Below are 11942 nucleotides of genomic sequence, written 5' to 3' on the forward strand. Positions count from 1 at the left end.
AAGGATCATTTTCATTACCCAGCAGTCATCTCTATTTTTCAAAGATCAATATTTGTTTAGTCTTGCCTTTGTCTATACTGATGTCTTATTTAGTCAATTGAATTATGGTCTTCATTTATCACTTGGAAAATTATAGGACTTCAAAGAACCACAGCCACACAAAAAAATTTAGACGTCCATACATGCTAAAAATAACAGTTAATAGAAATTTCAACATATATATTGCCTGGCAGGGGAGACACTATGATAACACAAGTGGTTTTCCCGGGCTGAGGCTCATCCATTGCACTCTGATGTGTTGATAGTGGTTATTTCCACAAATGTAGTTAATTCTGCTACATAATTCCTGGTAGTGAAAGACTGTGTTCATGCTATCCCGAGAGAAATAAATAAGTAAATAAGTAAATAAATAAATAAATAAATAAATAAATAAATAAATTTCAACATGTGCATTCTATATCCAGCTGTGTAGATTATAATGCTGTAAATCTTCATGGAGACCAGATATATATAATGTGTGTGTGTGTGTGTGTGTGTGTGTGTGTGTATGTCTTAAAGCCAATTTTAGTAGTAAGGAACTGAATTTCATTTACCATGTTAAGCATGACCCTTGCTGATGTGCACATATAAACAGTTTAAGATAACCAGAAGCATGTGGGAATTTTCAAGGTCGTAGAACAATTAGGTCACTTGAAAATGAAAGAGAAACAGTGATATGATTTTAAGTAAATTCAATTGATAAAAATTATTATTTCTACATATAAACTCTGACTGACCTTTTTTTTTTTGCCAACAGTTTTGGTGAAGAAATACAGGATAACTCTCAAGAACAGCGATTCATGAGTAAAGGAGGCACAATGTTGGCCGAAAATAATGTTTTTTACTGCCAAGGTTAAAAGGAGAGATGAAACGGCCTCAGTGGTGACATTCAGGGTCAGCGGGGTTGGCGACAACTGTTAGTGTTATTCCACACTTTAGAACCGCAATTATTACAGGGTTCTTTTATGTCATGGCATTCATTTGTTAGATGTGAGTGTATTAAAGAATAACAATGTGCTGAGGCTGTGCAGATGACGGGGCTTAATAAGCCCCAGAGCATAAAGGTCACTGCAGAACATATTTTTCTTTCTCCGTATATACATTTGAGTTAATTGAAACTCTAAAATTATGTAATGACTTTGGAATTCAGTGCAGAAATTTAGTGCCTGAACTTCTAATTGCTAAAAACATTGGAAATATTTTTAAATATTTATTAAATTTTGTTATTAAGAACAACAAATATTTTGTATCCAGTAAAATTTCAATTCTGAAGAACAGTTCTCTGGAAAAGGAAATTTTTAAAAGATGTAAAAATTGTATTTTAGGTGGAGAACCTAAAGTATGTTCTCTAATTAATATAGTTGCCAATATCTTTATAATAGTATTATTTTTTCTAATATTCTTTTTAATAATTTAGGAATATGCCACATTTCACAAATGATTTAATAATATCTACATTATCAATAGAATTACAATCTGGTTCATTTAAATGAATTTTTGCAAAATTTTACTAATAAAATTGTTTATCAGAAAGAAAATTTTGAAAGTGCTATACTGGTTAATATACAAAGAAACCAGGACTAATTTATGGATTTAAAAAATCTTATTGAATTACAAAACTACTTGATACATTAGTGGATATTTCCAATTTATGGGATCATTGATGATTGATTAGTTCATTAAGAGTATGTTTAAAGTTGGTATTTGCAGTATGACAATGCAAATATTGGCAATTGAATAGCTACAGAATTAAAATACAATACCTTTTTCTTCCCTGGTAAATGGATGGAACTAGAGACTGTTAAACTAGGGAAGTAACACAAATTCAGAAAAGCCCGGGATCTATGGTGTCCCTCATTTGTGGATCATAACACCAATCCCTTATTTGCAGGTATATATCCTGATGTAATAGCTAGAACCGGGAAACTGGAAAGGAAACAGGGAGGTAATGTGAAAGAAAACCCAAAAGAGGGGGATATTAGGGACCAGATGTTGGGGGGGAGTGGGAGTGTTCCTCTAGAAGGGAGGGGGGAGGAACACACAGGAGACCATGAAGGTGGGGAAGAGGGAACTCTATAGAAGGGGGATGGGGGAGGTAGGTGTTATTTGGGGAAGGGTGGGACTAATGAGGGTGCTTAGACTCAGGAAGGAGGAGATAGGTTGGACAGGGAGAGAGAGGCAAGATGAATGGCTCATGAGTAGCATGGGAAGATAGAGGGAATTGTGTAGGCTTGGGAACCCCCTGAGAAATACATATAGTGTCTGAACATTAGTTCAGGAGTACACCTGGAGGCTATATGCAAGGAGTACAGTGCCAGGCAGGAGAGACTTCCTTTTGAGTGGTTGTTCAGAATAGTTTAAGTGACTCCCAAAATAACGGAGGCCATTGCCCGGCCCTTGGTTATCTCCCAGAGCTGAAAGCATGACCCTTGCTGATGGGCACCTATAATCAGTTTAAGATAACCCTACTGCTGAAGACAGGTCCTAATTCAGAAACAAGACTGGAAGCAAAGGAGCAGGAACTGACCTGGAAGACTTTTTCCTGACAACTAGCTCTCATAGTTCTATAGGATACTATGCAAGCTACTAAGGGAGAAAATCAATCAAGGGTCTAACCCAGTCCTAAAGCTGAATAAAAATAATGACTGGCACAGGAAACTACCTCCATTGGTGTAGTAGTGGCACTATTATGTGGGGGAAATCAACATCTACCTAACTGGACATTTTAGTAGAGTGAACTCACGGGTGGCTCTGAAATTATAGCCAAAATGCATAGCTTGAGAAGTCATAGATCCTAGAGAAAAATCCTATCTCTGCCATATCTCTAGACAAATTAAATTTCTTATCATATGCTAAATATGGATCCTTGTATTACAGACAAATATACAGTACACTACTCATCAAAGAAACTTCTTATTCAACAAATGAAGGCTACTGCAGAGTTCCACAACTGGTCACATACAGAGAATATACCTCTGAGAATGCCCAGCCCTAGGCAACATATCTACAGTAAAACCTCTACACCTAAAAATAAAGGAACATAGTGGAACAAGAGGCAGAGAGAATACGAGTGCATCCCTCAACTCTCACCAGTGAAGCTTCTTTACACAACAGAGTGTGATGTATACCAAAGGCCACAACTGACTAAGGTTTAGAGAATAAGAGACTGTCCTTGGATAGGATTCCTATATTAAACCTCACCCACCCAGGGTCCAGAGACTGTAAGAGCCAAGGTTGGTCCATGAACACAGGGAAGCAGAGGCTTTCTTTCAGGCCACTGGAAACTTGTACATGTGAACTTTGGGCAATGGTGGCATGGAGCACAGGTCTCATGCCAACTCAGTAGCAAAAAGGACCCAGAGTGGAGAGTGAGGGAAATGCTGGTGGGTTGGCACTAGTCTGAGAACTACTGGAGAAAAATTACTACTGGGTAAGGGAAATAGGCCTTACTTATGATCTCTAGATAGGCTTAGACTCCAGTGGATGAATTTGCACCAAAGGACATCTGGGTAAAAACGCTTGACTGGATAGGACTTAACATGTATGGCAGAATACCTGACGTCCAGTAGGGGTTTGGGGGACATGAATGGGGAAGAGTGTCTAAATTTGATTAAGAACTACTGTATGAAATATACAAAAGCTCAATAAAAAATTTTAATGCAAAACAATTCTTCAGTTAAGAACATATGACTAGAATCTCCTTAATTTATTCCCAAAGAACATGATAAAATGTCAAATTGAAAAAGGAAAATTTATCACTGTTATATGAGCAAAACTGGAAAAATAATAAGCTTTATTAAGGATTACTGAGGTTATTTTTGCCAGGCTGCTCAGCACAATGTGTATATCAAAAGAACAGGCAAACACATACAATAAATGCACAACACACACCACATGAACAGTCTACACATGTGCACACACATGCCATACACACATGAAAACACACACTATACACATACACAACATACAGGCACATACACATACAAACTCTAACTGTACAGCACCCTGCCCACAAACATATCAGATTTATCTATCTATCTATCTATCTATCTATCTATCTATCTATCTATCTATCTAATCATCTATCTATCTATCATCTATCTATCTCTATCATCTATCTATCATCTATTATTGAGCTATCTATCATCTATCTATCTATCTATCCATCCATCCATCTATCTATCTGTCAACTGTCATCTACCTACCTACCTACCTACCTATCATCTATCTTGTATCCATTCATCTATCCATCCATCCATCCATCCATCCATCCGAGAGACAATTTACTACAGGAACTGGGTCATGTTGCTGAGCAGTCCTGTCCCTGCCCTCTCCATCTGCAGGCTGGAAAACCAGGATAGCCAGTACTATAGCCAGTCTGAATTTGAAGGTCTGAGAACTGGTGGTGGGGCAGTAGAGTAGGTCCCAGTCTGAGTCCAAAGGATGGAGAACTTGGAAGGCAGAAGTATGTAGGTATTCCTTCACACACAGAGAAAACTCACCCTTTCTCTATCCTTTAGTTCTGTTTGGACCCTCAGTGGACTGGGTGCTACCATTTATACTCTCAGTCTACACATTCAAAGCTGATCTCTTCCAGAAATACCCTCCCAGATACACCCAGAAGTAGTATTTCTTTTTTTTTTAATTCTAAAGAGAGGCAATTTTCAACACAGTTTTCCAGAAATAACCACATAGAAACACACATATTCCTACATGCATGCATACACACATAAATTCATATAGATGCACAAATGCAAACACATACATATACACACATGCATATTCACATCCATGCATCCACATACACACAAATACATATACAATCTACACACATACATATACATCCCAGGCCATACACACATATATACACATATACACTCCCCATACACATGCACACCCTAGCACCCCCTGCCAGTATACATTCACTCAGACTTTATTTTTGCACTGTGTTTATATCTTATTTGTATCTTAGGGACAGAAAGCTAAAATTCTGAGAATGAGCTTACAAAGCTCAGTAAACCATGTTATATGACAGAAATCTAACCATGCCAAGGCTTTCATGTTATCCTATATGTAGAGTATCCTGCCATAAAGAATGGCATGAGATTGCTAGTTTTGAAGCATACCTCTTTCCCTCCCCTTCCCTGGCCTGATTACTACTGGGTGAGGGAGAATAGGCCCTGCTTAACCCTTCATTTCTGCCCTTCCAAATCTTTTTCTTATCTTCTGTTAAGGAGCAATTTCCAGACTTGGAAAACTACTGATGAATTGAGTATCACTTCAGGCCTCACTCAGAAGGTATAGTTGCAACCCTTGAGCACATCACTAAAGAGACACCTGGGCCCGTGGGACATTTCAGAGGCATCATCTGTCTTCCCCTAATGGCAGGAGAATAACTGTTCAAAAGCTGTCGAGAGACAAATTTTGTCACTTTGATAACTTACTGAAACTGTTCTGAAGGTGATGATCAGTATCCAAGAGAACAGTTTGTAAGCTATAAGATGTCTTGAGGTGTATATTTCACTCCTTAAATATCTCAAACCCGATGTTAGCCACTTCTGACAAGGCATGGCTACAGAAATCTGAGCATACACTTCCATGTGTTTACAATTGCATTTGTGTCAAATACTACCACATGCTTCTAATCCACACTGAATGCAGTGTTTCTGTTTGGCTGCTGCTATGGTTATTTGTAGGGGTCTTTTTCTTTAATCTCTCTAAATGAGTGCTGCTCATGTTTTTAATGCAATGGTTGAATCACTTTTCCCAAATTTTAGTAAATAATGAGGCATTAAGTTAAAAACCATTGCTTATTTTATACCATCATTTTATTTTGTCAAAAGACTAAAAAAATGGAATTTGAATTCTGAAAGTAATTTTTCAATATGCTGGTAATTCCTTTACATGGATTATGTTATTGAGCTGAGCCATTCATTTCTAGGCTAGAACTGTGGCAATTGTGTGTATTCACCCAGACTGTCTTCTCATTGTTTGCAGGTAAATATAATTTTTCAGGTAAATATAAATAAGAAACTGTAATTATTAATAAATTTTAATGTTTTCAGTTTCATAAATCCTCTGTTTAGTCCCTCATGTGGCTTAACTACCTGTTACAGACACTGTCCTATTCAAGGTCACCAATTGTCCTGAAGACTTATGCAGGAACTCTTTGTCTTAAGTCTGACATTTTCCAGGCATCATAAAAAGCATTCTCAGGGGCTCAGAGCTATGCCTAATGATCCCCTGAACTTGCAAACTTGCATATTTTTATGACACTTTCTAAACTTTGAAAATTAGAAAATGCTTCTTGTTAAATGATATTTTGAGATGATTTTAATTTTTTTTCAATTGTTTTAGCAGTTCCCACCATTTTCAGTGGTTTCAGGCTAAAAATTATAACAACAATAACAACAAAACCCTCACGTTGTCTTTAAAAATGTTGAACTGCAGCATTAGTACTGCTGTCAAAGTTCTGTAGTCCTGGGGCTTTGTGCTTTGATTTAATGCCCTGATCAATAGCAACCTTATCTCTGTAAGCAAGGCCGCAGATTCAGAGAGCTGTTAATCTTAAATTAAGAGTCAGGATAAATTACAAAGAAGCATTCTTATCAAACAAAGATGAATTTAGGCTTGGTTAATAAGGTAAAATGAGGAAAAGAGTTGTGAGTTGTTATAAGTAGGTCTTTCAAGAGTGTTTTCTGTTTTTACATGTGAAGTGTTAAGTTGATCTGTTAAAGCAAAACAGTAAGAAAACGCAAGTGTTTTCTGACCCTGCTATGGAGGACAGTCTACTTTCAGGAGCAGACACATACGAACTTGGATTCATTCAAGTAGAAATGAACATATTTTAAAATGACCATACAATACCATAGCAGACAGATTACGGATATGCATACACATCTATATAAAATATTTTAAGTACTTCTTAAAACGCTTTTTTGTTCTTTTTTTGGTTTGCTATTAGGATAATACTGCATTGCTGTACATTTGATTAAAAAAGCACTGAGCATTTCTTTAAAATATAATATTAATGTTCTGTACTGTATCATTTAATCTACTATACATGTTCAAATATGTATATACATATATACTTGACTTGCACTTCTGTTTTATTAATCAATTTGTACTTTGTAGTTTCATCTATCCCTTGAATTATATAAAATAGATACTAACGCATTTCACGTTACCAGGAAACAACTTCTCATACAATATGTTAGTTTTTCTGTTTAGTGCTTGTCTCTGCATATAAAACTGCCTGTGCTGATTGAATACATTGACACTGACTATTTCTTAAATCACTGTCCTCTCTTTGTTCAGTGTTTGTTCATTATTTCATTCTTAGTGGTCTAGTGGTCTTACTGCTATCCCATTGATTAAAAATGTCTAAGTCAGAAACTATTTTTAAAACCACACATAACATTGTTCTCTCTCTCTCTCTCTCTCTCTCTCTCTCTCTCTCTCCATGTGTGCGGGCATATGGGGATGCATATGAAAACAATGATGAATTCTCAAGCTAAACATTAGTCATTCAAAGATAAGTTAAAGATAGCCAGTAGTTTGACCCAATTTATGTGACTAAAAGCTGAATTACACATGACTGGATGGTGGGCAGAATCCACAGTAAGCACTTTGTGAACAACAGCACTCTACCTGGGTCATGGGGTCATATACCTTTCTGCTATGCATAGGTGGATCCTTGTGCTATTCAGCCCAGTTGTGACATATATTTATAACCTGTGGTTAAACTCATAGCAGATTGGATTCCCAGGAAGAGTACAAGGTCATGTTGAGAGTGGGAACTTCTAAATGAAAGTGAGGATTTATGGCTCTACAACTTGGATAATACTGTTTGTAAAACTTGGTCTCGCAAATTAGTAATTCAAATAGTTCATTTCTCACCAAGTTATCTAAATTCAGTTGTAATTATAGAAACGTAGCCATATTTTGAGCTTGCTTACAAAAATGTTTCACATAAATTTAGGCAGGCATTTCTCAAATTTTAGTAGCCTTTTAGTCATAAAAAACATGAGACATAGCAGCTGTTAAAGGTGAATTGGAAGATAATTCTATCTAGGTATCTTGTTGATTTTGAAGAATTTGAAACATTAAGGCCAGAGAGATGACTCAGCAGTTAAATGTACTGACTGTTCTTGCAGAGGACTCAGGTTTGTTTCCCAGGACCAACAATGCAGCTAACAACCATCTATAACTCCAGTTCCAGGGGATCTTAAAGCCCTCTTCTGACCTCCACAGGCATTGCATGACACGGGTGCACTTACATACATGCAGGCAATAGACTCATATACATAAAATGAAAATAATAACAAAAATATTTTTTAAAAGAATTTGAAACATGGAGGAACAGACTATGGTAACAAAAACCACTGAAATAATTGCAAAGATATTGGTCATTTTAAACAAAGAGAACAATTGACAAATTAGTATTTCACATGAAAACTAAGCATTCTAAGACATAAAACATGTAAGGCAATATTTATAATACAGACTGTATTCATAATACACCTATACAACTATTCAAATACATGTAATAGAAACATAAAGATTTGAGAAAGTTACATGACTATTTGCATGACAATGTCTAGTACTGACCCCAAAGCAAATATTTTCATCTCCTCACATGCGGACTATTGTAAAGCCAGCACAAAGCTGAATAATTAGATGCTCAGTGTGACTGACTCCTGCAATTGTTGATACTTTTAGTCAGAGAACTGTTTGTTGTTGAAAGCTGCCTTGTGCAATGGCACTGTGAAGCTGCATCCTTGGGCTCTACCCCGTTGATTCTACCAACAGCATTTGCTCTAATCTGGTAACAAAAATGTGCCCAGACACTGAAAATTGTCCTCAATCGGGTAAAGGTCACCTGGTTGATAATCATACATTTTATTAGTTATCACTGTGTAGAAAACGTCATGGAAAGAGTTTATCTGTACAAAGATGTTTAGTTTTACTAGAACAGCTGCTTAAAAATTTCCTCCTTGGTTTTACAGGTAGACATAACTTTAGACTAATCTCAGCATGGATGCATGGATACAATTTTAGTAGTTAGTGTACTAGGTTGATTGAATAGTACTAAGTAATTATCATGTAAGATGATCTCACATGAATCAGTATCTTAATTTTTGGCATAATACTCCTTTTAGAACATTGTATATGAAAGAAACCAAACTTGAATTTGAAACCTGCAATTTTAAAAGTTTACTTGTATGTATCTCTTGAAGAATAGATATTTTTGACAACTGCAATAGTGGACATGACTAGAACAATGCTAACATAGGGGTTAACTGCTTGCACTTGTACAAAATACTTGAAGTCACTCACAAAGCCATTATTATGACCTTGTGCTGACCACATTCTATGAAGTGTTACATGATCAGGGACAGGGAAGTTGGCTAATGGAAGTTATATAGTAGCTAGACGTATCCTTGTCACACTTCATCTAAACTGATACATTGCAATGGTCCTCACTGCTCAGACCTGGCAATTACTGTCCAATTCCAATCTATTCCACACTGCCACTGTAATGAAAAATAATTAGGAGTCTGAAAATGAGTTTTCACATGAAATGGTTTCAGTGCTTGGACACAATCGCCTTTGGCAGATGGCTTTGGGTTTGCTTTAATATAATAAAGACAGTTAATCATCTCTAAAGAGTGCACTGAATGAATAAACTTAACACTATTTCTACAGTGAAACACTTATATTGATCAAGTGTTTAATGCTCAGGGGTGGAGGTTGGCTTGGTTGAATTGCTGGGAATGAACACACAAATCACTTCAAAAAATGCACCAGGAAAGAAGAAAATTGATTCAGATAGATTATCTATTGTTGATGGAGAAAAATAAACTAAGAAAGTTAAATGATAGTTTTTCTTTTCCTGAACACTGCAGTTATAACACCTAAGTGTGATTTATATTTATGAATACCACACTTTCAGTAACACTGAAACAAATTACTACATAATAAAAAAAGGTGTGTTTTAAATATGTATGCATGTGTGTTTGTATGCACACTTATCTACCAAAAAATATACACTACTTTGCATGAGAATTTTAAAATGTCTAATTTTTTCCATGAGAAGAAAGGAATTCTCATGATTAAGATAAAATTGAAATTTAAACAAATATAATTTTGTGTGTGAAAAGTAACAGTTTCACTTAAATTCCCTGTTTTCAACTAAAAAATGAAACATTAAAAATAGAACAAAATAAAAGTAAATTGATTTTTTACTATGTTTGTTTCATTAAGCAATAAAAAAAATTCTGAAAAGTCTATATTCAAGAAATGGACTGATATGCATTCTAAAGTGTTGGTGAATGAGATTGGTCCTTAGGATTTAACAGTTTTATCAGAATATGTGTTGTATACATAGCAATTAACAACAATATGTAGTGTTGCAATTTCCTTCTTTAAAATATGATTTTCAAGAATAGTCCTGAGATTATAATAGTTTCCCAAACTCGATGTAACTTGGATATGAACATTTGGCCACACCACTGAAACAACTGAGCTGTTTAGACCAAGTCTCTTACTGTACTCTCTGTTTCTGTAAATATGTAGCCTTATGCTCAAGATTTGAATTTTGTTTTACTGTAACTTTTACTGAAAATAATTTGATATTTTCTGAAATGTTCATACCTACAAAACGCACAAAATTAACGTAAAATGGAATTGTTATTCTCCCCTCACATAAGCCCTTCATTTAAAACATTTTTTTACAAATTTTGAGTTACCCACAGGATTTGGTGATTGTTTTTCTGTCAGTAACTTGGATATTCATTCTGTAAGATCCTAGTGTGATATCAGAACTAGATGTAAAGGAGATTTGGGTTTTTTAATCCATGGATATTCATTGGGTTTTTATTATTAATTTCAGAATTTTTAAGTGGACTTGTACTGTTGTGTTTTCTTAAAATTCTCCAGTCAGTGTTTGCAAAGGTTGGCAAGCAAAGAAGCCTCCATGAAGAGACAGAGCTCCATGCCACAGGATAGAGCATGCATGCCTCCCAAGAAGGCATCTTACTGTACAGCTAGCTACAGAGCTCCATGCCACAGGATAGAGCATGCATGCCTCCCAAGAAGGCATCTTACTGTACAGCTAGCTACAGGGCCGGAGTCTTCCCTCTGGACATGCTTATGTTGTGACTTTCTAGAGGTCAAAATCACATCAGAGGTGGAGGAGTGAGAGCGTGTTGCTTTCAGTCCTTAGGACACACTGTATATTCTTTAACAAATCCTGTGGATATTTCAAATAAAACAAACTGATAAAAATTTTCTTGCACATTTTGAAACTCCAAGTCTTGAGTATATCTGTAAATATTGTTGCATAGACCATTGCTGCATTCTTTAATTTTTACTGGCTGTCAAGTTTTCATTTTCTACCTTGCTTTTGGAAGTGAATTAAAGGTGTCACGATGTTTTCTGCTGTTGCAAGAACAGCTTTGACACGACATTCATACTCTGAATTGTCATTGTGACTAATAATTAAAACTGCTTTGACGATATCTCTGATTATTCTTAACATTGCATTTCTTTGACTATTGTCATGTGATTAAGTCCACTTAAGTGCATAGTATCTCAGTGCATATTCTCCCAGTTTTGTAATCAGGGAACCATGATAGAAAATATTTTGAAAGTTTCGATACTTTTCCATAATCAAAGCAGTATGGCAAGATCGGTCCTGTTCAGAGGAGTAAGAGGACAAGTGGTTAGTTTGTAAGCAATATTAACCTAAATGACATTTGGGGTTGAGTTTGAACTTTTCTCCCCAGTCTTTGTTACTCTAGTGAGATAATCTAAAAGATTTCCTTTTGGAGAATAATAAAAGTACTGGATTTTTCCACTTGGCAAGTCTACTCCCACATTCTTTAGGAAATAAAATTTGA

At 35.8% G+C, this 11942-nt stretch overlaps 1 non-coding gene across 1 annotated transcript; it reads left to right on the forward strand.

The window, feature by feature from the left end:
• Positions 1-219: 219 nt before the first annotated feature.
• LOC115070360 lies at positions 220-377 on the forward strand. The gene has a single exon (XR_003849527.1). It is a non-coding gene; the product is annotated as a U1 spliceosomal RNA (small nuclear RNA).
• The last annotated feature ends 11565 nt before the right edge of the window (positions 378-11942 follow it).

The sequence above is a fragment of the Nannospalax galili genome, unplaced genomic scaffold (genome assembly GCF_000622305.1).
Source record: "Nannospalax galili isolate Female #2095 unplaced genomic scaffold, S.galili_v1.0 scaffold550, whole genome shotgun sequence".
NCBI lineage: Eukaryota > Metazoa > Chordata > Mammalia > Rodentia > Spalacidae > Nannospalax > Nannospalax galili.